This window comes from Mustela nivalis, assembly GCF_964662115.1.
Source record: "Mustela nivalis genome assembly, chromosome: 9".
Classification (NCBI taxonomy): Eukaryota; Metazoa; Chordata; class Mammalia; order Carnivora; family Mustelidae; genus Mustela; species Mustela nivalis.
In genome coordinates this window covers 91,922,441-91,946,188 of record NC_139028.1, presented here as the reverse complement: position 1 = coordinate 91,946,188, position 23,748 = coordinate 91,922,441, and the positions used below count along the sequence as shown (strand labels likewise).

General features: G+C 46.7%; 1 long non-coding RNA gene across 1 annotated transcript in view; it reads left to right on the top strand.

The window, feature by feature from the left end:
- The window catches only part of LOC309873396, a 33,347-nt gene extending 9,991 nt beyond the window's left edge, over window positions 1-23,356 (top strand). The window contains exon 3 of the long non-coding RNA XR_014316339.1: window positions 22,350-23,356. This is a non-coding gene — a long non-coding RNA (uncharacterized lncRNA). The remainder of the gene's footprint in view (window positions 1-22,349) is intronic.
- The last annotated feature ends 392 nt before the right edge of the window (window positions 23,357-23,748 follow it).

Below are 23,748 nucleotides of genomic sequence, written 5' to 3'. Positions count from 1 at the left end.
CGGTGCCATTGACATGGAAATTCACCTCCTTACCAAAAGATGTGAAACTTGCAATGTGTTTCCAGCTAACTGAACTGAGCCTTCTGGTTTCTTTGAACTCACCCTTCCGCTAGAGAGAAAGTGATACGTAGTAGGGAGGGAGGGAGGGCAGGTTCCAATGAGAGTAGCCAGCCTCATGAAGGACTTGAGCTTTCTGGATGGAGACATCTCAGAAGGGGTGTGCCAGCTCTGTTCAAATATTTGAAGCATTTCCACATAGAAAGCCACAGAGATGGGACTTAATTTTCCTATAGTTCTAGAGAGCACAGCTAGAACCAAATGATGGCTCCAAACAGAAAATCTTTGACTCAATGACAGGAAGAAATGTCCATCAACCAGAACTTTCTGAAAATGAAATGAGCCACCCCAGTCAGGGAGTGAGTCTTCTGTTTCTGGAGGTATTCAAGAATGGCCTGGGTACAGTCATAGACTGCATTCTAACATCTAGTGAGGAATGTTTCATAGGCCTGCTGTTTTGGTTTTTTTTTTTTTTTTAAGATTTTATTTATTTATCAGACAGACAGAGATCACAAGTAGGCAGAGAGGCAGGCAGAGAGAGAGCAAGGGAAGCAGACTCCCCGCTGAGCTGAGAGCCCAATGGGGGTTCGATCCTAAGATCATGACCTGAGCCGAAGGCAGAGGCTTAACCCACTGAGCCACCCAGGCGCCCCAATAGGCCTGCTGTTTGTGACAGAGATCTGGATGCTGCCAGTAGAGGAGAGAGATAATCTAATATAACAAACAGTTAAAAGCCATTTGTAGCTCAATATGTGGGTCTACAGCACTTATACACACCAAGGACTGAACCAACTACTTCGTAGGCATGGTCACTTAATCCTCATGACAATCTTGGGCATTAAGTCCTGTAATTACCACCCTGTTAGAGACCAGGAGACTGACAGTGAGAGAAGTTAAATAATTTGCCCCAAGTTGCAAGCTACGAAGTATAGAGCTGGGTGGGACTCCAGTCCTAACCACCAAACTATGACCCATTCTGTTATAGCACCCCACTCACTCCTGCCTCCCCAGTCCCTCCTATTAGAGCATAAATGCTATTAGACCATTAAAAGAAATTTCTCAGGGGCGCCTGGGTGGCTCAGTGGGTTAAAAAGCCTCTGCCTTTGGCTCAGGTCATGATCCCAGGGTCCTGGGATGGAGATCCACATCGGGCTCTCTGCTCAGCAGGGAGCCTGCTTCCTCCTCTCTCTGACTGCCTCTCTGCCTACTTGTGATCTCTGTCTGTCAGATAAATAAGTAAAATCTTTAAAGAAAAAAGAAATTTCTTCCAAGAAAGTTCATCAAGATGGGTCCCAACACAGAGCAGCAACTAACAACCCAAACACCCAAACTGGGGGAAATTATGACCTTTGAGTACAATTTGCAAGTCACCTTGGGAGAGAGTCTTCCTGCAAAGTGAGAGCCAATTTTAAAACACCCACATCCTCTGGCCTCACTCTCTCCTCCCTCCTCCCCAAAGGTTCATCTGGCCTAGCTCAGGGCAAAAATCCCTTTACCTTCATTTGCATTGTTCTTGGGAGGAGAAAAGTGAGCAAGCTATGTGAGCAGTCACTTCCCTTGAGAAGAGAGTCAGAATCACACCTTCGACTCAACCAGCCGTGACTTCTTGGGAATTTGGCTTAAGTGTCCCAAACGAGTCAAACTTATTAGTCAACTTTCACCCCCAGAGAATGCAGACATTTGATCCTTTGTAAGAAGATGAGTGCGCCCTGCCCACTGAGAAGAAACGAGGGTGCTGGTCACCAAAACGAAAATAGGAAAGTGGGAAGAGCAGCATGTTTTCCTTTTAACTGAGATGAAATTGATATTATACTAGTTAACAAGTTATATTGGCTGACATTTATTAGTTAATATTAGATTAGCTAACATATCATAAAAAATATAATAATATTATATTAGTTTCATGTCTACAACACAATGATTTGATATTTCTGTATTGTGAAATGACCACAGTAAGCCAAGTTAACATCTATCATCACATACAATTACAATTTTTTCCTGTTTTTATTTATTTATTTATTTATTTATTTATTTATTTTAAAGACTTTATTTATTTATTAGAGAGAGAGAGAGTGCAAGCAGGGGAAGGGGCAGGCAAAGGGAGAAGCAGGCTCCCCACTGAGCAAGGAGCCTGATGTGGGACTTGATCCCACGATCCTGGGATGATGACCTGAGCTGAAGGCAGATGCTTAACCCACTGAGCCACCAGGTGCCCCTATTTATTTATTTTCAATTGAGTAAGCTGTGCACCCAGCATGGGGCTTGAACTCATGACCCCGAGATCAAGAGTCACATGCTCTACTGACTGAGCCAACCAAGTGCCCCACAGATTTTTTTCTTGTGTGGAGAACTTTAAAGATCTTCTCTCAGCAATTTTCAAATACACAATACCATAGCATTAACTACAGTCCCCACGCTATCCAGGACATCCCCAGGACTTACTTATTTTATAACTGGAAGTTTGTACCTTTGACCACCTTCACCCAGTTTGCTCATCCCCACTCCCTGTCTCTGGCAACCACCAATCTGCTCTTGTATCTAGGAACTTGGGTTTGTTTGTTTGTTTTGTTTTTCAATTCCACATAGAAGAGAGGTCACTCAGTATTTATCTTTCTCTATCTGATTTAATGTACTTAGCCTAGTGTCTTCAAGGTCCATCCATGTTGTCACAAATGGAAAGATTGCCAAATAGTATTCTCTCTCTCTCTATATATATATATAAAATATATATATTTTATACATACATATGTGTATATATGTATATGTGTGTATATGTATATGTTATATGTGTATATATGTATATGTGTGTATATGTATGTGTATGTATGTGTATAATATATATAAATACCATCCCAGGGCCCTCAGTTGGTTAAGCATCCTACTCTTGATTTTGACTCAGGTCATGATCTCAGGGTTATGAGAATGAGCCCTGCTTGGGTCTCTGCGCTTAGCAGAGTCTGCTTGAGATTCTCTATCTCCCTCTCCTTCTGGCCCTCCCTGGCTCGCTAAACAAACAAACAAACAAACAAACCAAATAAATAAATAATAAAGCATCTCTCTCCATTCATTCCTTGCTAGACACCTGGACAGCTTCCATGTCTTGACTATTGTACATAATGCTGCAATGAACATGGGGGTACATATATTCCCAAGTTATTGTACTTCCTTTGGATAAATATCCAGAGTGGAACTGCTGTTTTTAGTTCTTTGAAGAACTCCCATACTGTTTTCCACAGTGGCTGCACCATTTTTACGTTCCGACGTTTTCCCACGCTTCCACTCTGCTGGACCTGGAGCTCCAGGCAGGCAACATCGAGGCCTGGCCCCGTGGGTCACCGTCATGTCACAGCCAATTTGGGGAGGCCCTGGGCCTGTGAAGTGTTGCTTTCCAATGGTAGCCCAAGTGCCACAGAGAGCTTGTGTGGGGCTAGGTCATTTTTGAAAGCCCTTCCCGATGCCCTGAGGTGGCTCTTAAAATCCTGGAACCCTGGGATGACCCTGTATGAACTTTCTCTAGTTCCTTCTCTTGAGCTACCTCATGATGTGCTTTCTTGTCTGTGGGTCCTTCTTCTCGGCTGCAGGGGTCCTGCTCTGTCCCAAATCATCAATTCCCCACCAGGGTCCTGGGGTGATCATGACTTTTTGTTCAGAGGGAGAATGAAAGTCATCTTTATCTTCGTGAAGCGTCAAATGGAGCAGAAGGTGGTGTGTGGCTGTCCCCGGCCTCCTGGGGGCCCGGGGCCACTGTTGCCCTGCGCTGCCAGGGAGGAGAGAGAATGACTTTGCAGGAGGGGGGTGTTCGTCATTAGAACAACACGGCCAGGAGGAGCACTGCTCCGGCCCTTATCAGAGCGGGAGGCCTAGCTGGCTTCTATTAATTGCCCAGTGCTGTTGGGCTTGGCAGATACAGGAAGCAGTTTACATGGCTACACAGGGGCCCGGCTCACAGTCTCTCTGAAACGGTATTATTGTAGCGGGCTAATTGTGATTAGGGACAGTTCCCCGAGGAAGACCAGGCCTTTGATGATTGAGTCACTTCCTCCCCACTCCGCTTTGCTGCGATAGCGCCGCTGTCCCCACAGACACACACCCTTTGCTGGCCGGGCGGTCCCGTGGAGGGTTCCCAAGCAGGCGGCTCAGAGCCAGGCCCACCTGAGAAGTGGGAGCAGCCGGAGGACCCCCCACCTTCCCCCCATCTCCTTTTTAGGTAAGGAGACAGGCACCCTCATTAATGATCAGCGAGGCCCTGATCAGCGAGGCTCTGACTTCAGCGAGCATGTGCTTTGGAACAAGGAGAGACCAAGCTCTATGTTTACTGGCCGCAGTGTGGCCTTGGGCGGTCCCCTTCTTGAGACTCGGTTTCCTTGTTCCTAAAGTGGTGATAAGAGAACGGACCCCAGATGATTATCGTGAGGGTGACATGACATCACTTTAAAGCTTATGAGCAGGTAATAAATCGTGACTGTCAGTAATGACATAGGCCTTCCCCTTCCAGGCAGCAGTCTGCAGAGGGCCAGATCAAGTCGCCCTCACTAGGTGGATGACGGTGGGTGGGGGGCGGGGTGAGGGACTGGAACATGTGAGCCCGGCTAGATGGGAAGGCCTGGCGTATAGCCATTGGGCCATTTCTGGACCCAGAGCTCTGGGAGAAACAGAACCCATGGCTCACCCTGCGTTTGGCACGCGGTCTCCAAAACCACTCGGAGCTGCCCTAGTCCCCTGGCTCTGCCCACAGTTTTTATCCAGAACGGCCCCTCATGAGCTGTCCTGAATCATGCTTATCTCAGCCTCCGCCAGGCTTCTGTCTGAAAAACACCCCTGTGTGCTCATGGGTAGGAACGGCGTTTGCCCGAATGGGGACCCCGCCCTCTTACTGGAACCCTTGCTCGGGGCTCTGTGACTGCCTTCAGATGTGAATGAGGGTGGGGGCAGTGGGGTGGAGCCGCTCTGCCGCACTTGCGGGCGGCCACACGGTGGGTGGAACAGAGGGTGGGGGATGGAACAGAAGCTGTTCGGCTGACAGTGTGGGTGGGTTTAGAGTCAGAGGCTTGAGGCTCACACCTGCCACTTACTTGTCATGGGCCTTTAGGAAAGTCACTTACCCTCTCAGAGTCTCACTTTCTTCACCTGGTAAATGGGGATAAAAAATATCTCTCAGAGACCGTGGTCAGGATGAAAGTAGGTCAATATGCAAAACACTTAGGATAGTCCCAAACACTAGAAAATACTCAATATCTTCTATTAAGCTAAAGGAGCTACATTAAATAGGGCAAGGAGAGCATGGAGCACCACTAGCCGGGCCCTGGGCTCCAGAAAGGGCAGAGCTCCCACTGCCTAATTTGCTTTAGGAACTGCTGACCGAACCCGGAGTCCGCAAACCCTGGCAATATCCAGCCAGCTCTTAAGGGCAGAGCCTGTGTTTATTGTGTTTACTACTGTACACTCAATACCAGTAGGTTCATTTCCTGTGGCTGCTGTAACAAATGACCACAAACTTAATGGCTTAAAACACTACCAATTTATTATCTTCCCGTTCTGGAACTCAGCAGCCTCCAATGGGTCTCCAGGGTCTAACATCAACAGCAGAGGGCTGCTTTCCTTCTGGAGGCTCTGGGAGAGAACCTAGAGGCCCCCTGAATCCCTTGGCACATGGTTCTCTTCCTCCACCTTCAAAGCCAGCAGGATTGCATCTTCAAACTTGACCCCGACTCTTACTTATAAAGGACCTCGGGATCACATTGGGTCCAACTGGGTAATCCAGGATACTCTCCCCATCTCAAGGTCAGTTGGTTAGCAGCCTTCACTCCAACTGTAAACTGACTCCCTGCCCTCGTCATACCATAATACGTCCATGGGTTCTGGAATATGCCCTAGTTATTTCATTTTAACATGGCAATAATAATAGCACCTGTGTCAGGGCACCTGGGGGCTCAGTCGGTTAAGTGTCTGACTCTTGATCTCAGCTCAGATCTTGGTCTCAGGGTCATGATCTCAGGGTTGTGAGATCAAGCCTCACATGGAGCCTGTGCTGGGCATGGTGCCTACTTAAAAAAAGCAAAGAAAAGAGAAAAAGCAGTATCTGTGTCATAGGATCTTCAGGAGAATTACACTGCAGGAGTATACATAAGGCACTTAGAGCAGGGTCTGGCGTACTGCAGTTGTTATGCAAATGTTAACTAATTATGATCCCCCACTTATCTTTCTCTGGGTCTTTTTTTTTAAAATATATTTTTTAAAGATTTTATTTACTTATTTGACAGACAGAGTAGTAGACACCAGTAGGCAGAGAAGCAGGCAGAGAGAAAGGGGGAAGCAGGCTCCCCACTGAGTCAGATATGGGGCTTGATCCCAGGACCCTGGGATCATGACCTGAGCTGAAGGCAGAGGCTTAACCCACGGAGCCACCCAGGCGCCCCTTTCTGGGTCTTAAAGTAGCAAGCAAGGAATGAGGGATATTCCAGCTGACACGGGAAAGAGAGTGAAACCAACTGAGGATCTCTGGCAGGAGTGCCCATCTAGGGATGAAATTTTCAGTGTTCATGTTCTCCTAAGGTATGAAAAAAGACAGTTTCCACAGATGGCTGTTGGGTAACAATTTGTCTCCATGCAGATTTCCTCATGATCCACTGATGTAAACAGACCAAGGGCCACCGAGTGTGACCAGAGCAGCTTGGACCTGCCCTGAGTTGCTCAAGGCAACCCGTTGGTCTTCATAGGCTTCTGGCCTCCGCTGAGGGGTGGGGAGCAGAAGCGCCAGGAGCTCCAGGCCCAGGCTGGTGTGGTGGTGGGAACAGATTCCCTGGGGAAAAACCCGCTCTCCCTTTGTCCCCTGGAATCTTTTACCAAACAGATCTGGAGACCTCTCTCTGGTCGCTGGGAGTCCTAAGTCCCCGTTCTTCCTTAAACTCAGGGCTAATGGCAGATCAGTGAGCAAATGTCTCCGTTATCATGGAGGGCTGAAACTGGATTTGTTTAAAGCGTTTTCTCTTTGGAGGTAGGGTAATAGCTCTCCCATCAGACAGGAAGTCCTATTGCTCGAAAGGAGCCAGTGTTATCAAGAGAAAACACATCAGCGCCTGTCCTCTCGGGAAGGGAATGGTGAGTAATCAACAAGGCTCCTCTCCAGCTGGCCGCGGGGCCTTTGTCAGACGGAGGACAGGTCAGGGAAAGTTGGAGCGGGCAGTGCTTTCAAGGGGTGGGTGCAATTCCAATCCTTTCTCTTCATATTTTCCTCTCCAGGGCACAGGTTTTCCCTAGGGAAGGGGGCTAACGTGGGTAAATTGTTCTGAAGCCATCAGACAAATCTGATTACAAGGCCCTCCTACTTGAAACCCATCAAGGACACCGGCCATTGCCCTCAGGATCACGTCTGATTCTTTAATAGGGTTTACAAGGCCCTTCATCACCCAGCCTTGCTAGCCCACCTCTTCCTCCTGTTCTGTCTGTCATCACCCCAACCTGAACTCTTCTTTCCAGTTCTTTCAGCGACTGGAACCACCATCTCTGCACATCCCAGGGAACTGGGCCTAAGACATTGCCCATGAACTTGCAAAGCCAGGTGTGTGGACACCAGAGAGAAGTCCTGTAGAAGTCACAGAATGAATGAGACAGCCCCGACTGGGACGACCTTCCCGAGCCAGCCCCACAAACTAGCCGCTAATCTCAGTGTGGCTTTCTAAGTGTTCTTGCCCTTGTCTGAATGCTTCTTGGGCACAGGAGAAATTTACGAGAACTTAGGTTCTCTCACCAGAGGATCATATTGAGGGCAATTGTGATGATATGGAGAGCAGGTGTTTGGGAGGGAAAGCCACAAATATGTGTCATTTACTGAGTACATACTAGGTGTCACGCTGGGCTAAAGACTATGTGCCTTATCTTACTGAATTCTCACGATGACCCTAAGATGGAGGTAGGATTTCCCTCCTTTTATGGAAGAGAGTGTCAGGGCTCATGGAGGTGGTCATTTGTTCTGGGTTACGCAGCCAGGAAGACCGGGAACAGAAACTCAAGTCTAGGTTTTTCTGAGCCCAGACCTGTCCAGAACTCAAAGGCATTCAGCTTCCCACGTGTGGCCGGGTGGCCGCGTGCACCATGGGTCTAGGCTGGGGGCCATCCAGGAAGGGCAGGACAGACGTAATCAGGGTAGGGCCTCTATTGTCTGGCTTCACTTCAAACAAAGATGACAGCGGGGAAACTGGAGCCCCCACTTCCCTTCTCTGAAGACCAAAGCAAGGCCAAAAATAGGAGAGACAGGAAGCATTTGATCCAACGTGTCACGTGGACACAAACATCCTGGCAACTTTGCCCTCGGGGAGCGGCCAAGAGCAGCTGCTAGTCACACTGCCCAGCCAGACCCCCTCAGGGTGACATGGGTCCGGGTCTGCTGGCCTGTCTCTAGGGTTCTGAGAACACCAGGCAGCAGGGCATATGGGGTGCTTTCCTGTGGCCAAAAGAATGCATCTTGTAGGGACGCCTGGGTGGCTCAGTGGGTTAAGCTGCTGTCTTCGGCTCAGGTCATGATCTCAGGGTCCTGGGATCGAGCCCCGCATCGGACTCTCTGCTCAGCAAGGAGCCTGCTTCCTCCTCTCTCTCTCTCTCTGCCTGCCTCTCTGCCTGCTTGTGATCTCTCTCTATCAAATAAATAAATAAATAAAATCTTTAAAAAAAAAAAAAAACAGAATGCATCTTGTAGACTTCCCAACGCAGGAGGCTACAGTACTGGCTCTGAAATCCATCCCTGGCTTTACTCCGAGGCCACACTTCCCACTGGCTGCTCCCAGCGGACAGAGAACAGCACAGGTGCTAAGTCAGACCTGTCCCAGGGAGACACTGGACTCCTCTGACGGCCATCTTGGCCTGACGACTCCCCGATGGCCTCGCCAAAGGTTCCTCAGATTTAGGGCTGGTCTGAGATGTTTCCATGAAAGCGTCCTCCTCCCGCCTCTTGACTCAGAGTCAGACTAGCATCCTGGTCAGAGGACTCCCTCAGCCCTTCTCCGCTTCCTCCACATTTTCTCTCACAGGTGTTTTTCCTCATAACATCCTACCTAGCATGTTCAATCGTTCTTGGCATTTGCTTCTTGGAGGACCTGGAATAACTCAGAGATCATCTAGTAATGGCCTCATTTTGTAGTTGAGAAAACCAGAGCTCAGAGAGGCAAGTGGATTTTTCTGAGGCAACACAGCAAACTCAAGTAGAGCAGGAAATGGGTCTCCTTGCTTACAGGTCATATCCGTTTCCTTGACCTTGTGTGTATTTAGAATGTGAGAGCAGAAGAGCGATGATACCTGTCTAGTAATTTCTTCAAAAGAGAGCCCCTCACAGGCTCACTCATGGCTCCCTCCAGCCTGAGAGCCCGAGAGGGAAAGATAGTGGCTTGCTTATTCGCCCATTTGTCCCAGACACTCCAGTCTCCAAATCTTGGACCTTTGATTCTCCGGCCTGCCTAATACACTAAATGTGAGAGCGTCATTCAAATGAGAGGGGTCGTTATTGCTTTTGTAATTGGGGCAGGGAGACTAGATAGATAGGTGCTCCCCCAGCAAATGTGTGTGCAGAGAGCAGACCTGAAGGCCACTAGGAGTGGAGATCTTTCCAGCCAGAGAAAAGGGAATATCAGCATTCGCTCAGGGCCCTCTCCCTGTAGGGGCCAACGCTGACCCGTCAGTTAAGAGGTTTCCTACTAATTTCTTCTGCACCTGGCCCGGAGCTGGCGCTGCTTCATGGCTTCCATCTTGCTAATTGCCACCGTCTCCCCAGTGACACTGAGCTCAGTTCCTGATAAGGTGCGTCCTTAATAGTCTCCCATTTCCCTGCTGACACCGGAAAATAGGCCTGACTTGGCGGTATATTACCGCACTGAGCAAGGCTGAGCTGTCACGCCCAGCCTCACAGTCTGAACCATTAGCGGGCCTGCAATCAATACCAGGCAACCCTCGTTTCTCTGAAAGCATTCATTTGGCACATTTGCTGTTTGTCAGACAGTTCCTTTCTCTAACGTCCCACGGTCCACGGCCCTGGCATCTGAGCCTCTCCTCCTTCCGCGGAGTGCTGAGCAGAACTGGCAAGTTCCAGACAGCATCAGCTTGTTGGCTTTGGAACAAAGGAATGGGAAGACGGTACCAGGTCGCAGTGAACGACGGTTTGCGTTGTGGATCATGGGTTGCAAGCCGCGGTAATCAGCGGTGTACGTGTAAGCGGAGTAGGACCTTGTGGGAAGTTAAACTGAAGGACTCAGCGGTGAGGCAACATGAGCACCAGGGACGCATCCAAAAGTTCAAGTTTAAGGGAGAGAATGTCAGTGGAGTCAAGACGAAGGCATGAGGCTTTGGCCGAAGGAGAATAGGGCAACTGCCTGGTCTGTCCCTCCCGAAAGAGAGGAATGACACCAGCAGAGGGTAAGGGAAATTCACCAGGGGAACAGACATCTGAGGGACGTAGGCCCAGAGGATATGCTCATGGCTTGGGAATGGTAGAAAGCTCCGTCTGGCCTTCAGATCTCTCCACGAGGCCAGTGAAAAGCACCTGGCGCCGGACACATGTTCAGTCAGTGATAGCTAGGACCATTAGCGCCTGAATTATTACTTTCCAGCATCATTTTAAACTCTAGGCAAAGTTAAAGCTCCTGGTACAATGCTAGAAGCATGACCTAATTATTATCTTGCAATACATGAAGAATCCTGTTAAGTGCTGTGACCAACTCTTTTTAAAGGATTGTTGCTAAGTTTAACAGGCAATGGGGAAAAAAAATAGGAGATTTTTGAAGACCTGGGTGCACTATAAAGGAATTACAGCTTCTGGAAAGGTCTACAGAACAAACAGTTTTGTGGATCCTGCTACTCAACAGATATTGTTCAACAGAACGGAATTTCATCCATATGGGCTACCTTAAACCTCTGCCATCATTCAGACTGTGTACTGTCAGGGCTTGTCAACTTGCCTGGATCCCCTTCTAGATTGCCAGCTCCTTGAAAAAGGCCAGCAGGGGCTGGCCCTAGGGGCCCAGTATAGGGCATGGCACACAGTATGAAGTAGAAAATATTGAATGAAAGGAGGGAGGGACAATGGGCTGATGACCCTTCAAGGTCACTGGTTGGCTAACCACAAAGAGTTACAGCCACAGAACCTGAATGTCTTCGTAGAACCAGAATAGTCTCCAGGAGCTGATCTCATCAAAGGTTCTTATCTGAAGCCTTGTAATGCTTATTGGATGGATGAGAGAAAGAATAGAAGGACTCCCAGGGAAAGTCCTGATTCCGAAGTGAGGCCTGGAGGAGAGGAAACAGAAGGCAGAGGGCGGGGGTGTCGATAGGAAATTCCTGTGGGGACCCAGGGGCAGGTCCATTGCCAGGAAGTTCATTTCGTTCTGACCCGGAAACTGCTGACCAGAGATCCCCTCCTGACTCCAGTGCCCATAAGCTGGAGGGAGGAGGCCAACGCAAGGCTACACATTCTACCGGAAGAGAAAATGGTCGAGAAAACACGGGCCATGTCAAAGGGAGGTTTTTTTTTTTTTTTTTTAGATTTTTATTTATTTATTTTGACAGAGAGATCACAAGCAGATGGAGAGGCAGGCAGAGAGGGAGATAGAGGGAAGCAGGCTCCCTGCTGAGCAGAGAGTCCGATGCGGGGCTCGATCCCAGGACCCCGAGATCATGACCTGAGCCGAAGGCAGCGGCTTAACCCACTGAGCCACCCAGGCGTCCCTCAAAGGGAGTTTTTGATTGAAGGCCATGCGCAGGCCGAGGGAATAAATGCTGTGGCAGTTCAGACATGTAGTGGACCGTTGTGGCCAGAAGTGGTCAGAGATGGCTCTGAGGACAAGAAGGGAGGTTGAGGTTCGTCTCGCATGATGGGAGAGATTTGGGTACCAGGTGAAAAAGGAGCTCAGGCAGGGCACAGAGTCTGAACAAAGCAAAGACGTAGGAGAGGACAGTGTGGGCTTTGGAAGAAAGGCGGGCCTGGCAAACTCGGGAAAATAAGTAATCAGAGAAAGGGTGAGACGGGAAAGCTGGGACTCAGGCACGGAGAACTCTTAATATTAAGCTAAATGATCATTTTGGATCCATGTTTATGTCTTATAAATCCTAGCTACGAATGAATAAATGTGAGGTGAACAGAACATGAGCAGGAAGACAAGCGAAGGCTCTTCTGCTGCTCAGGTAGTCACTGTCCAACCCAGGGGCAGCGAAAGGCTTTCCGCAGTGAGGCTGCCAGGTGAGGTGCGCTCCCCTCGAGATGCCTCAGGGCTGGGGAGATCGAGAACCCGGCGGGGGAGGTGGTCGGGCTAAGACTAACTGTGCGGAGGCATCTGGGACAATATCTACAGCCAAGGGAAGGTCTCCAAAGATCTCTTTCCTGTCAGCCAACAGAGGCATTCGGCCAAGTGGGTTAACCTGGCAAGCTGAGTAAAATAGCCTATTTTCCCAGGGCAAAATTTTGGGGATGTTGGGAAGGTTCCCTGCCTGCCTCCGCCCACCCCCACCCCCCCAAGGGTTCGCCCCCTTCCTTAACTCAGGGCCTGAAATTTCATAATCAAAGCATCCTCTCTCAGCGAGAAGCTGCGATGGCTTCTGAAGCTGTTATCAGTCCATCACACCTTCGTGAAAGTGAAGGATCTAAAATGTGGGTTTTGACACGAAGGCTGGAGAGAAAGGAAAATGGGTCCTGCGTGCTTGATGTGGAAGATCGTCAGAGACTCAGACAGAAAGTGCTGGAAAGAGAACACAGAGGGGAGGAGCGGGCATCCTGACAAACTTTGCCCCAGGGCAGTTTCGCCGAGTTCTAGCAAGGCATCCTGACACCAGCCAGGCTGTCCAGTTCTGAACAAAAACGTATCGTCCGCTCAGTGGGATGACGGCATCAGCCCGGATGATTTAAAGGACGGCAGCAGGCAGCCGAGTGTGTAGTCGCTGGCGTCCCTAACACGTGGGGGAGCTTGGCTAATCTTAACCTTAGCAGGTTTCAGAACCTCGCCAGCAGCTGCCTGCTACAGAGGGTGAGTGATGCTGTTCTCAAGATCCCGAGGAGGCCCAGGGAGTTCAGGAGGATGGAAGTGTTCATTCTTATTATAAAATCCCCCGAGAACAGCAGGCTGCTTAAAGGATCAATGTGTGGGCCATTTTTCTTTGGAGGAGCTTTGCCTTACGGTCTCCTGCTGCATATTTCCCGGTCATAATAGTTTGGAGAAATATATTGCTAAATGGCTGCATAAACAATTTTAATTGGCCTGGGCTCCCAAAATGTGCTATTTTTGTTCTGCTGCCAAGCTTGCTTTTTTACTGGCTAATTATGCCCAGCGTTTAACTTTCGGCAAAAAAACAGGAAATAGGGCATTCATTACTCGAGTGACAACTTTTCAACAAGCCTACATTTCAACATCCATTGTGCAACTTCCTCTCCCTGGCTTACAGTTAGTTGTTCCACCAGGCCTTTGGAAACAAACAGCTCCTTTCAGTGGGGTTGGGAAGGGCTTTGTTCAGGCTAAAAGCTTGACTATCTCCGAGGCAGGCAGAGGGAGGGGCTCCTGTACTCACTGGGTGGGTCTCCCATCTTTCTCGCTCCTCAAAGAAATTCCCTGGCTGGGCTTTCTGTTAGGCTGAGTTCGCTGCAGGATTGGGCTCTTCCATCAGGGGCCAGACTCTGCCTGTTGTTTATGCATCACTCCTAGTGTCCTGGGGATTCGGGCCACTCTCAGAGGGACACACTCCTGTTCCCTGGGGAATCCCAAAGACAGCCAATCTCAGTTCGATAGACAGTAACTCCTAGAAAGTGCTCTAAAGCCATGCCTTATTGTAGAAGGCATGTTAAAATGATTTGATTTGATTTTTTAAAAAAAGATTTAGTTATTTACTTATTTGAGAGAGAGAGAGCAGGCTGGATGAGGGGGAGAGGGAGAGAGAGAATCCACAGGCAGACTCCCCGCTGATCATGGAGTCCGACGTGGGGCTCGATCCCAGGACCCTGAGATCCTGACCCAAGCCGAAATCGAGCTGGCCATTCAACAAACTGAGCCACCCAGGTACCCCCTAAATTTATTTTATTTAAAAAATGTCCATTGCAAAAGTATATTACATACGAAGAAAGTACACAAATTATTGTGTACTGCTCACTACGTTACCATCAAGTACATAGCATGGGACTAGCAACCTGATCAGGAATAGATTATTACCAGCCCCTGGGACACCCCTCTCGTGCTCTTCTCCAACCACGGCTCCTTTCATCCTTCCCAAAGTTGACCACTAGCCTGACTTCTAAGACTACCGTTTTCGGCGTTTAAACTTTATATAAATGGAAATACTTTTACATGCATACAGCAGCACGGCCACAGGGCTATATTTTTATATTTGGGTCCTTTTGTTCTGCTTGACTTTGTTGCTTGTACCTTATTCATTTTCATGACTCTGTAGGAATGAGTATAGGACAAGCAGTCAATTTTACCATAAATGGACATTTGGGTTGTCCGTAATGCTATGATGGGAAATGCTGCCGTTCCTGTGTGTGTCTTTTAGTGTATATGGCCACACATTTCTGTTGAGGGTCAGTTGGGAGTAACGGCCGGGTTACAGAGTGGGTGTGCACATTTGATTTTTATAGCGGCAGCCAAACAGATTTCAAAGCGACTATGTATGTAGGCTGCCACCACACCCCTTCCTCGGCACCACTTGGAAATGTCAGTATTTTTTATTGTAGCCAGGGCTAAATGAGTAGTGGTTTCTCAGGATGATTTTGATTTGCTTGTTCTTGACAATCGATGAAGTTGAGCACTTTGTCCTATGTTTATTCGTGATTAGATTAGGATAAGATGGAGACTGAAGCACTCTATGATTGAAATCTGGAAAATGATATTTTCACGGAAGAAGAGGCTGCCCAGATTTCCAGCTCCTGAATCAGCAAGGATCCAAAAAGAATGATCAGATCCCCACAGTGGACCTGCAATTGCTCTAGTGATGTGGGGGAACCAGAAACAGCTGATCACCCCACACACCATTAGTGCTTCTCTAAGCAATACCTCCTCCCATCTGCCTCTGTCATTAGGTATCTTACACGGTACTTTTTAATGGCTGCATTGCAGTTCGCTATATAAAGGTATAAGTCATTTGGTCAGTCTCCCGTGTTTTCTGGTTTTTGCTCTTATCAGCAATAATGCACTAAAAATCCTTGGGACTAAATCTCTGGACACATCTTGAATTATTTGCTAACACCAGCACACTTTAAAACTACAGTATTTTGAAGGCAAATTGGAGAGCACATAGGGATATATAATGAGTGAATGAATGAATGAGTATGAGCACTGATGCTTCATATTTTTTTTTTCCCTTCCATGAATCTGCCCACCACCTTGAACAGGACCCAGTGGCTTTCCTGAGGGTGAGCTGAATGGAGTGATAGCGACAATGGTGTCAGGGTACATCTGTGAAGTCTACCTCCTCCTTTGGCTCCTTATGGTGAAATTAGTAATTATTATTATTACTTACCAAACATGTATTTTATGGCAAACTCTGTGTTAAGCATTTCATAGTGGATGTTCCCACTTAATTTTTGTAACCTTATGATCTGGATGGCTATTATTGTGCCCATTCTTTTGGTGGGGGTTCCAAGGCTTAGAAAAGCTAAGAATATTGCCCAAGCCCATTTAGTAAATGGTAGTGTAGTAATTGGAATCCAGCTCTCTGACTCTACACTCCTAGTTCTCAATCATTATGGCACTAATTCTCAACCCGTGTGCTTTGGCATTCCAGTGTTCTGCAAACTTGTCTTATGTTAGCATGTTGCTAAATTTTACAAATAAAATTATGTCATGGGGCACCTGGGTGGCCCAATGGGTTAAGCCTCTGCCTTCAGCTCAGGTCATGATCCCAGGGTCCTGGGATCGAGCCCCACATTGGGCTCTCTGCTTAGCAGGGAGCCTGCTTCTTCCTCTCTCTCTGCCTCTCTGCCTACTTGTGATCTCTGCCTGTCAAATAAATAAATAAAATCTTTTAAAAAAGTAAAATTATGTCATACAGTAAATCGATTTCAGAGATGGCTCTAATTCTTCCTAATGCATGCCTTTTGCAGTTTACTTTTGCATCTCCCCCTGCTGAGAAGTGAAGCTATTTCTCCACCCCTCAGGCACGAGCTGATCTTGTGACTTGCCTTGGCCCATAGAATGGGGTAGAAGTGATGGTGTGCTTGTCTCAAGCGTAGGCCTCAAGAGACATTGCTTACTTTTGCTCTACCTCTCGCTCCTTTGTCACCATGGGAACAAGCCTGTGCCAGCTTGATGGGGAATGAGATGTGGGAAACAAAGTCTGGGCAAAGCTCCAGATGTGAGGGAGTGCAGCCCAGCCAAGATCAGCCAAGCCTCCTAAGCCAACCTACTGTTGAGTGTAGATGTGGGAATGATCCCTCTAAGCCCAGTGAAACCACCCACCTGACCCAGAGGCTTGTGAGCAGAATGTTGATTGCTATAGGTCACTGAAGTTTTGTGGTTATTTGTTGTACAGCATGATAGTGATGATAGATAATACATACTATCATGATTGTATCTAATGGACAGAATATTAACTATATGGTCATGAAGATGGAGAGACTCCAGTATAACTTGTCCTCAGCACAGCAAAATATCAAGCTGTCACCTAAGAAAAGTGTCTATTCACTGAAACATGTAGAGAACCATGCTCTGGGAGTATATATAAGAAGATGGTCAAGACAGTATCCAACTTCATTCCAACGGCAGCCTTGAACTGCTGGACCACTTAGGGATAGAGTGATGCCATCAACCTCTGCTGAGTACAATTTAAAGTTGCATTTTGATGACAAGTTACATGTCATATTATTCATACATTGGTTGTACTAGTTGAGTTGGGTTTCCATCCCTTGCAACCCAAAGAGTTCAGGTTCCAGGGAGGGGGGAATTTGAAGAACTACAATTCCTCCCCTCCCTTCTGATGCTCATGGTCCTGAGGACTGTGGCTTAGAAAGCAAGCTGGAACCACTTATGCACATTCAAAGAGCAGTCTGGTTGTTCCCTGTGTCAGCTTCCTCATCTTACCAAGAGGGCCTCCTCCCAGAGATGCCTGGGTATAGACCAAAGAGGATGATGTTTCTCTGTAACAAATCACCTTTGCCAAACCCCATCCCTGCCCCAAGGCTACCAGCCTGGTGTCTCTTCAGACTGATGACTGGAATTTCGTGGAGCTGCCTCTGAACACCAACTGAACAATGTTCCATACTCCTGGCCTTTCTCTTAGTCCTTTACAGACTTCTGTTTCAGTTATACAGGTTGTGTTACAAACTATCCCAAACTTAATGATATAATACAACCACCACTTTTTTTCTTCTGTGGGTATGTTCCACAGGTCAGGAATTTAGAGATGGCGTGGTGGGTTGGCTCCCGGATACCTGGGTATTCAACTGGGAGGACTTGAATGGCAGGGGCTGGAGCCATCTGGAAGCTTCTTCTTTCACATATGGCTAGTGTCTGGGCTGGGGACTACTGACAGCAACATGCAGCCTGTCCACAGTACAGTGGCTTCATGGCAGTCAGGCCTTTTGTGTGGTAGGTCAGTGCTCCAAGAATGAGAAAAAAGCTGCATGGCCTTTCGTGGCTTATCCTCAGGACTCATGTGTACATTCCCATCTCTCATGCTCTGTTGGTTGGTTGGGACAGTCGCAAGTCTGCTCAGATTCAAGGGGAGGGTGGGTAGGTTTCATTTCTTGATGGGACAATTGTCAAAGAATTTATAGCCATGTTGGAAAACTGCCATCCCTTAAATTGATCTATCCACTGTGTCAGTGACTAAGAGCCTTTATTTTGTGTAAGAATCTTTTGGTTACAAGGAAGAAAGATAATTCAAGCTAGCTTAGGAAAAAAAAAAAAAAAGACATGGGTAATTTACTATAAGGATGCAATGGTATCTCACGGACCACCCCAAGGATGTCACTATATTACTGTTGTGAGCTCAGGGCCAGTAGGTGCTAAGGCGTTAATCAGGCAAACTCAACCCTGTTGATGTATCTCCATTCCTGGGCAGTGATGCCCTAGTCCAGAAAGAAGGAACTGGGGTCCTCGGGGAATGTCACTAATGGGAGGGAAGGAGCCCTGTGGTAGGCCTGTCACACACAACAGAGAAGAGTCTAAAGTAAGGGAGTGGTCATGTCTCCCCAGATGGGAGTTGGAACACTGAGCATCTAGGGAGGACCCCTTCTATCCCTAAACACAGGGTTATTTATTCTAAAAGGTCGTCTTCGATCTCTCTCCCATCTCTAACCCTCAGGCTGACTTGCTGTCTCCAGCCTGGCAGATTCAGCCATTCATGGATTCCACAAATGTTTATCGAGTCTCTTCGATGTGCCTAGCACTGGGACAGTGAACAAGACATTCAGGAGCCTGAGAAAATGAAGAAATGTTCTGACCTAGGACACAGGAGTCCTGATTCTGCCAGTCACTCTTGAAATAACTTTGGACATGTACTCTGTCTTCCATGGGCCTCAGTTTCCCTATCAGTCAAATCGGGGCCATGACCTTGAAAACCACTGAGGTCCTTTCAGAACCCCCAGAAGAAAGATGATTCTGGCACAGCAGGCACTCCTAAAATTTCAGTCCTCAACCTCAAGTTTATTTTCTGTCTTTTGCCTTTACTGCTGGCTGGCTTACTCCTGCTGTAATTTATTTAACTGAGCCATGCTGAGCAGTTTGGAACTGAGTTTGCATGAATCACTGTCCATAAAATCAAGTTAAGTGGATTTCATTCCACACAGCGCACCTGTGTATATACTCAGGGAGAAGAAGCTGGATTTTCTTGGCTCTTCCAGACCACTGTTCGAATTGCTTCTTTACAGATACAGCGTTCGCCCTGTATTTATAGTCCATTGTTATAACAGCCTCCTTCAGAGACCTGGAAGCAAAGTGTTGGATGCAATTTTTCCTTCAGATCATTTTATATAGCTGTCCTGTTTCTCTAGCTAGCTAGAAAAGCTGACATTGATTTCTCCTATTTTATCAGAGTTGGCAAATACCAGATTCAACTTCATTGGGTCATTCAACAAATATTTATTGAGTGTTACATGAAGTTACATTGAGCTAGGTATGGGGGTGAAGGTTAAGGGGGAGGGTCATGCTGCTCAAGGACCCTAAGAACTATGTGAAGTGTTAGGTAACATCAGTGTGGGGGGGATGTTGCCAGGCAGAAAAAGGGAAATTTGATGTGTTGGTTGGAAGAAGAAACCTACAAAGGTGAGTGACCTGGGAAGGATCATGGAGTTTGGGGAGGATATTGAGCTTATGAGAGGGATTCCTGTTTGGACCCCTCCTTATAGTCACCCCCTCCCTCATCCCCATTTGACATAACCAGCACTAGAATCATTTCCATTCGCCATATTGGAAAAGGATGTGATGGGGGGGTGGGGGGGGTGGAGAAGAGGTTTGAGCAGAGATGAGCATTTGTGGGAAGAAATGCCCAAAGGGTCTGCTCTGGTGCTTGTGAAAATATTTTTTGGAGCCAGTCTGAGGGATTATAAAGGGATTTATTTCATTTTGTAACACAGCCAAAAGCACAGGCAGACTGTGACTAAAATGGCGGTGTGAGGGACTGGCTGTTTGGATCTTTGTTCTTATTTTCTATCTTGATAGAAAATGTACAATTTTTACCCTGCCATCAAATAAACATTTCACAATTTTCCTGGCCGATTTCAAAAATGCTAGTCCATCTACCCTCTGGGACTCAGAGACATATTGAGATGCTGGGGACAGGCATGCTGGGACCTCCCTCGTGGCCGACACTATGCTTATGGCCATACCATCCTTTTGAGTGAATGGAATTGCTTAAAAAGACTAGAAGCTTTTGCTGCACCTCTATCTGTATCCAGGCCACAAGCAAAATTTGCTTTGCTTAATGGGTTCTGTTTGTTGTGCTGTATTGGGATAAGACGTGCCTACATTTTCCCAGCAGTTACTCGGGGAGCTTGAATGCCCAGATGGTGCTTGAGGCTGGGTGATCTCTGCCAAGAGACCCTGGACAGCGCCGCTTTTGCCCTGGAAGAGTAACGCAATGGTCCATTGAGCTATCCGAGCAAAACATAATGCCATATACATAATTTTAAAATTTCCAGTAGCCACATAATAATGTAAAAAAAAGCAGATGAGATTAATTTTAATAATATATATGGTATCCAATATATCTAAAATATGATCATTTTGAAATAGACTTAATATGAAAATGATTAATGAGATATTTACATTCTTTTTTTTTAAAATATGAAGACTTCCAAGTCCGGTATGTATTTTATACTACAGCACATCTCAATTCACACCATCCACATTTCAAGTGTTCAATAGCTACATGTATCTAGTGACTACCATTTTGGACAGCATAGGTCTAAAATTCTTTTCCGGTCCTTCTGCAGACCCCTTGAAGCCCTGGAGGGTCTTTTCTTTCAACCTTTATAAGCCATGAAGAACCCAACCCTTTGGCTTTGAGTAGGGATAGGTCCCTACTTAATCTTCCAACTGCATAATTATCTCCATTACTCCCAGAGATAATCTGGCAAATTCAGGGACCTTCCATTATAGTACCTATCACCCCCGACTCCTGTTTATGTTATACTCATACTTTGTTTGTGTTTCATGCTCTGGCCTTTTCTGTACTTAATCCCTCTGAAACTTACCCTTCCTTGGTGCCTTTTTCCCTCAAAGCTCCCCTTAGGACTCAAGGGATAATGGTAAAAGGGCTATCGGCATTCTTCTTGGGTCCTAGCACGCACCAAGCCACCTCAAAATTACAGATAACACATGGCCATGGGGCAGGACAGCAAGAGCATTGGAACTGGAAAGCATTTAGAGAGCTCCTACTCTGGTGTTTTTAAAACTGAGGTACAATTTGCATAACATAAAATCAACCATTTTCAGCGTACGATTCAGAGACATTTAGTACATTCACAACGTTACGTAACTATCACTTTCGTCTAGTACTAAGACATTTTCATCACTCCAAAGGAAGTCCTAGCCCCATTGAGCTGTCAGTCTCCAGCCCCCTCTCCCTTCCTCTAGCTCCTGGCAACCACTGCTTTCTGCTTTCTGTTTTATGAATTTGCATGTTCTGGATATTCCATGTGAATGATCATGCAAGATGATCAGCGTCAGGCTTCTTTGCGTCAGGCTTCTTTGACTTAGCATCACGCTTTTGAGGTTCATTCATGCTCTTGCCTGTGTCATGACTTCTTTTTATTGATGAATACTATTCTGCTGCATGTGTGTACCACATTCAGCACATCCTTGCTAACCCTTGTTATTTTCCAACATTTGTTTTGTCTTTTTCTTTTTTTTTTAATACAGCCCCCTTGTGGGTATGAAGTGATATCTCATTGTGCTTTGTTAAAAAAAAAAAGTCTTTAAATTAATAAACTTAAATGTTTTAATTTTTCAAAAGCATTTCCGGTTCACAGCAAAATTAAAGGGGAGGTCCAGAGTGTCACTCTCTACCTCCTATCCCCACACACGCACAACCTTCCCTGCTCTGATGTCCTCCACCGCACTGTTGCATTCTAACAGTTGACAACCCTACCCCAATGTGCCATTATCCCTCACAGCCCAGAGTTCCCATTAACACTCACTCTTCATGTTGTATATTCTCTGGGTTTTGACGAAGGTACAATGATATGTGTTCCACCATTGTAGTACCATACTGAGGAGCTTCATTGCCCTAAAAATCCTCCGTGCTCTGTCTTGTTGTGGTTTTGATTTGTGTTTTCCGAGTGACTCATGAAATTCAACCTCAGTCTGGTGGTGGTTCTGCAGCACCGTGAAAGCCCCCCAAGGGATCACCATGGTAAGGAAGAGATGAAGACCCAACAGGTAGCAACAGTACTCAGGGCTCCCACTCCCCCCTCTGCCACAATCATTCTGCTCATGTCTATTGGGTATGCTTGACTTACTCAATATGCCATTTGAGGAGGGGGTTTTGAGGCTCCCGTAAATTTGGCAGTCATTTACCTGGTCTTACAAGATACTTAGCTAGTGTCTTGATTGGTAACTTCCAAAACCAGTAGCAGAGCCCTATTTTTCTGACTCCTGGTCGCACTCTCTTTTGGTGTTCTCGTCCTATCATTAATAACCACAACAACAGTCACAACCACATAATAAATGTTTACCATGTGGCAGGCGCTATGGTGACACTATTGTGTAACTCACTCAGAAAAACTCTAGAAGGTTCATGCCATTGTGAGGCACATAGGACACTTAGAATGGATGTCTTCACCATGGCCCGCCTGACTCCTCTGTAACCTCTTACCTACCCCTTTTCCACTCTAGAACTCTGCTCCAGCCACACCATGTTCTTGCTGTTCTGGGAGAAGACCGCCATGTGCCAGCCTCAAGGCTTCTCATCATTCTACTCTCTTGTTCCACTAAATAATAAGCTCTTACAGCAGCTTAAATAAAAGAGCAATGACTTTATCAACCAAAGGAAGTCTGGAAGTAAGCAGACCTCCGACATGGGGGTCATCAAAGATCCAGGCTGCTTTTTTCCTTTTCCTGATCTGTCACCTTAGAGTGTCTTCCATTTGAATGGTTCAAGATGGCGCTGGACCACTAAAAGTCTACCTGTGTTCCAGGCAGTAGGAAGGAGGAAGGCGAGGAGGACAAAAATGGAATACTTCCCAGCTGAGTCAATTTCCTCCCAGCAGACTTCCCAGAGACCTGATGAAATGCCTACTTAGATCTCACTTAGCCTCAGTTAATGTCAAGAGAAGATGGGAAATGAAATTTTTCTAGCTTATCTTTTGTCACACCAAATAAATTGGGGTTCTATCCTAAAGAAGGAAGGGAGTATGGATACTTGGAGACACCTAGAGTTTACCACAGATATTCACTGGAAGTACTTTTTAATAGTAAAACTTTGGAAATAATATAAATCTGAAAACATGATTGACTCAGCAAATTAACAGATTCATCAATATCATGTGTGCTTAAATATTACATTTTAGAAGAATATTTAATGACATGATAAAATGTTTATGATGCTGAATAAAAAAGAGATGACTGCTTTTCTAAGAAAACAATTAAGATATTCTATAAAAATCATAAAAGAGAGGAACAGCTGGGTGGCTCAGTCAGGTGTCCAACTCTTGATTTTGGCTCAGGTCATGACCTCAGAGCTGTGAGATCGAGCCCTTGTGTTGGGCTCTGCACTGGGTGTGGAGTCTGCTTAAGATTCTCTCTTTCTCCTTCTCCACCCTGCGCTCTCCCTCTCTTTCTTAAAAAAAAAAGGGGGGGGGCGCCTGGGTGGCTCAGTGGGTTAAAGCCTCTGCCTTCGGCTCAGGACCCTGGGATCGAGCCCCACATAGGGCTGTCTGCTCCTCAGGGAGCCTACTTCCTCTTCTCTCTCTCTCTGCCTGTCTCTCTGCCTACTTGTGATCTCTGTCTGTCAAATAAATAAATAAAATCTTTAAAAAAAAAGGGGGGGGAACCATAAAAGAGGAACAGCTACTTGATATTATAAAAGAATTATGGTACTCTGATTATCTTTAAAAAAAGAGTCCTTATCATTTGGTGATGTATTTATGGATGAAATGTTATGATGTTATGATGTCTAGAATTTGCTGTACAGTGGAGGAGAAACAATGTTGGGGTGGGGGTACGTAGATAAAACAAGAATGGCCATACGTGGGTAATTGCTGAAGCTGTGAATAGAAAATGGAGGTTTGTGATC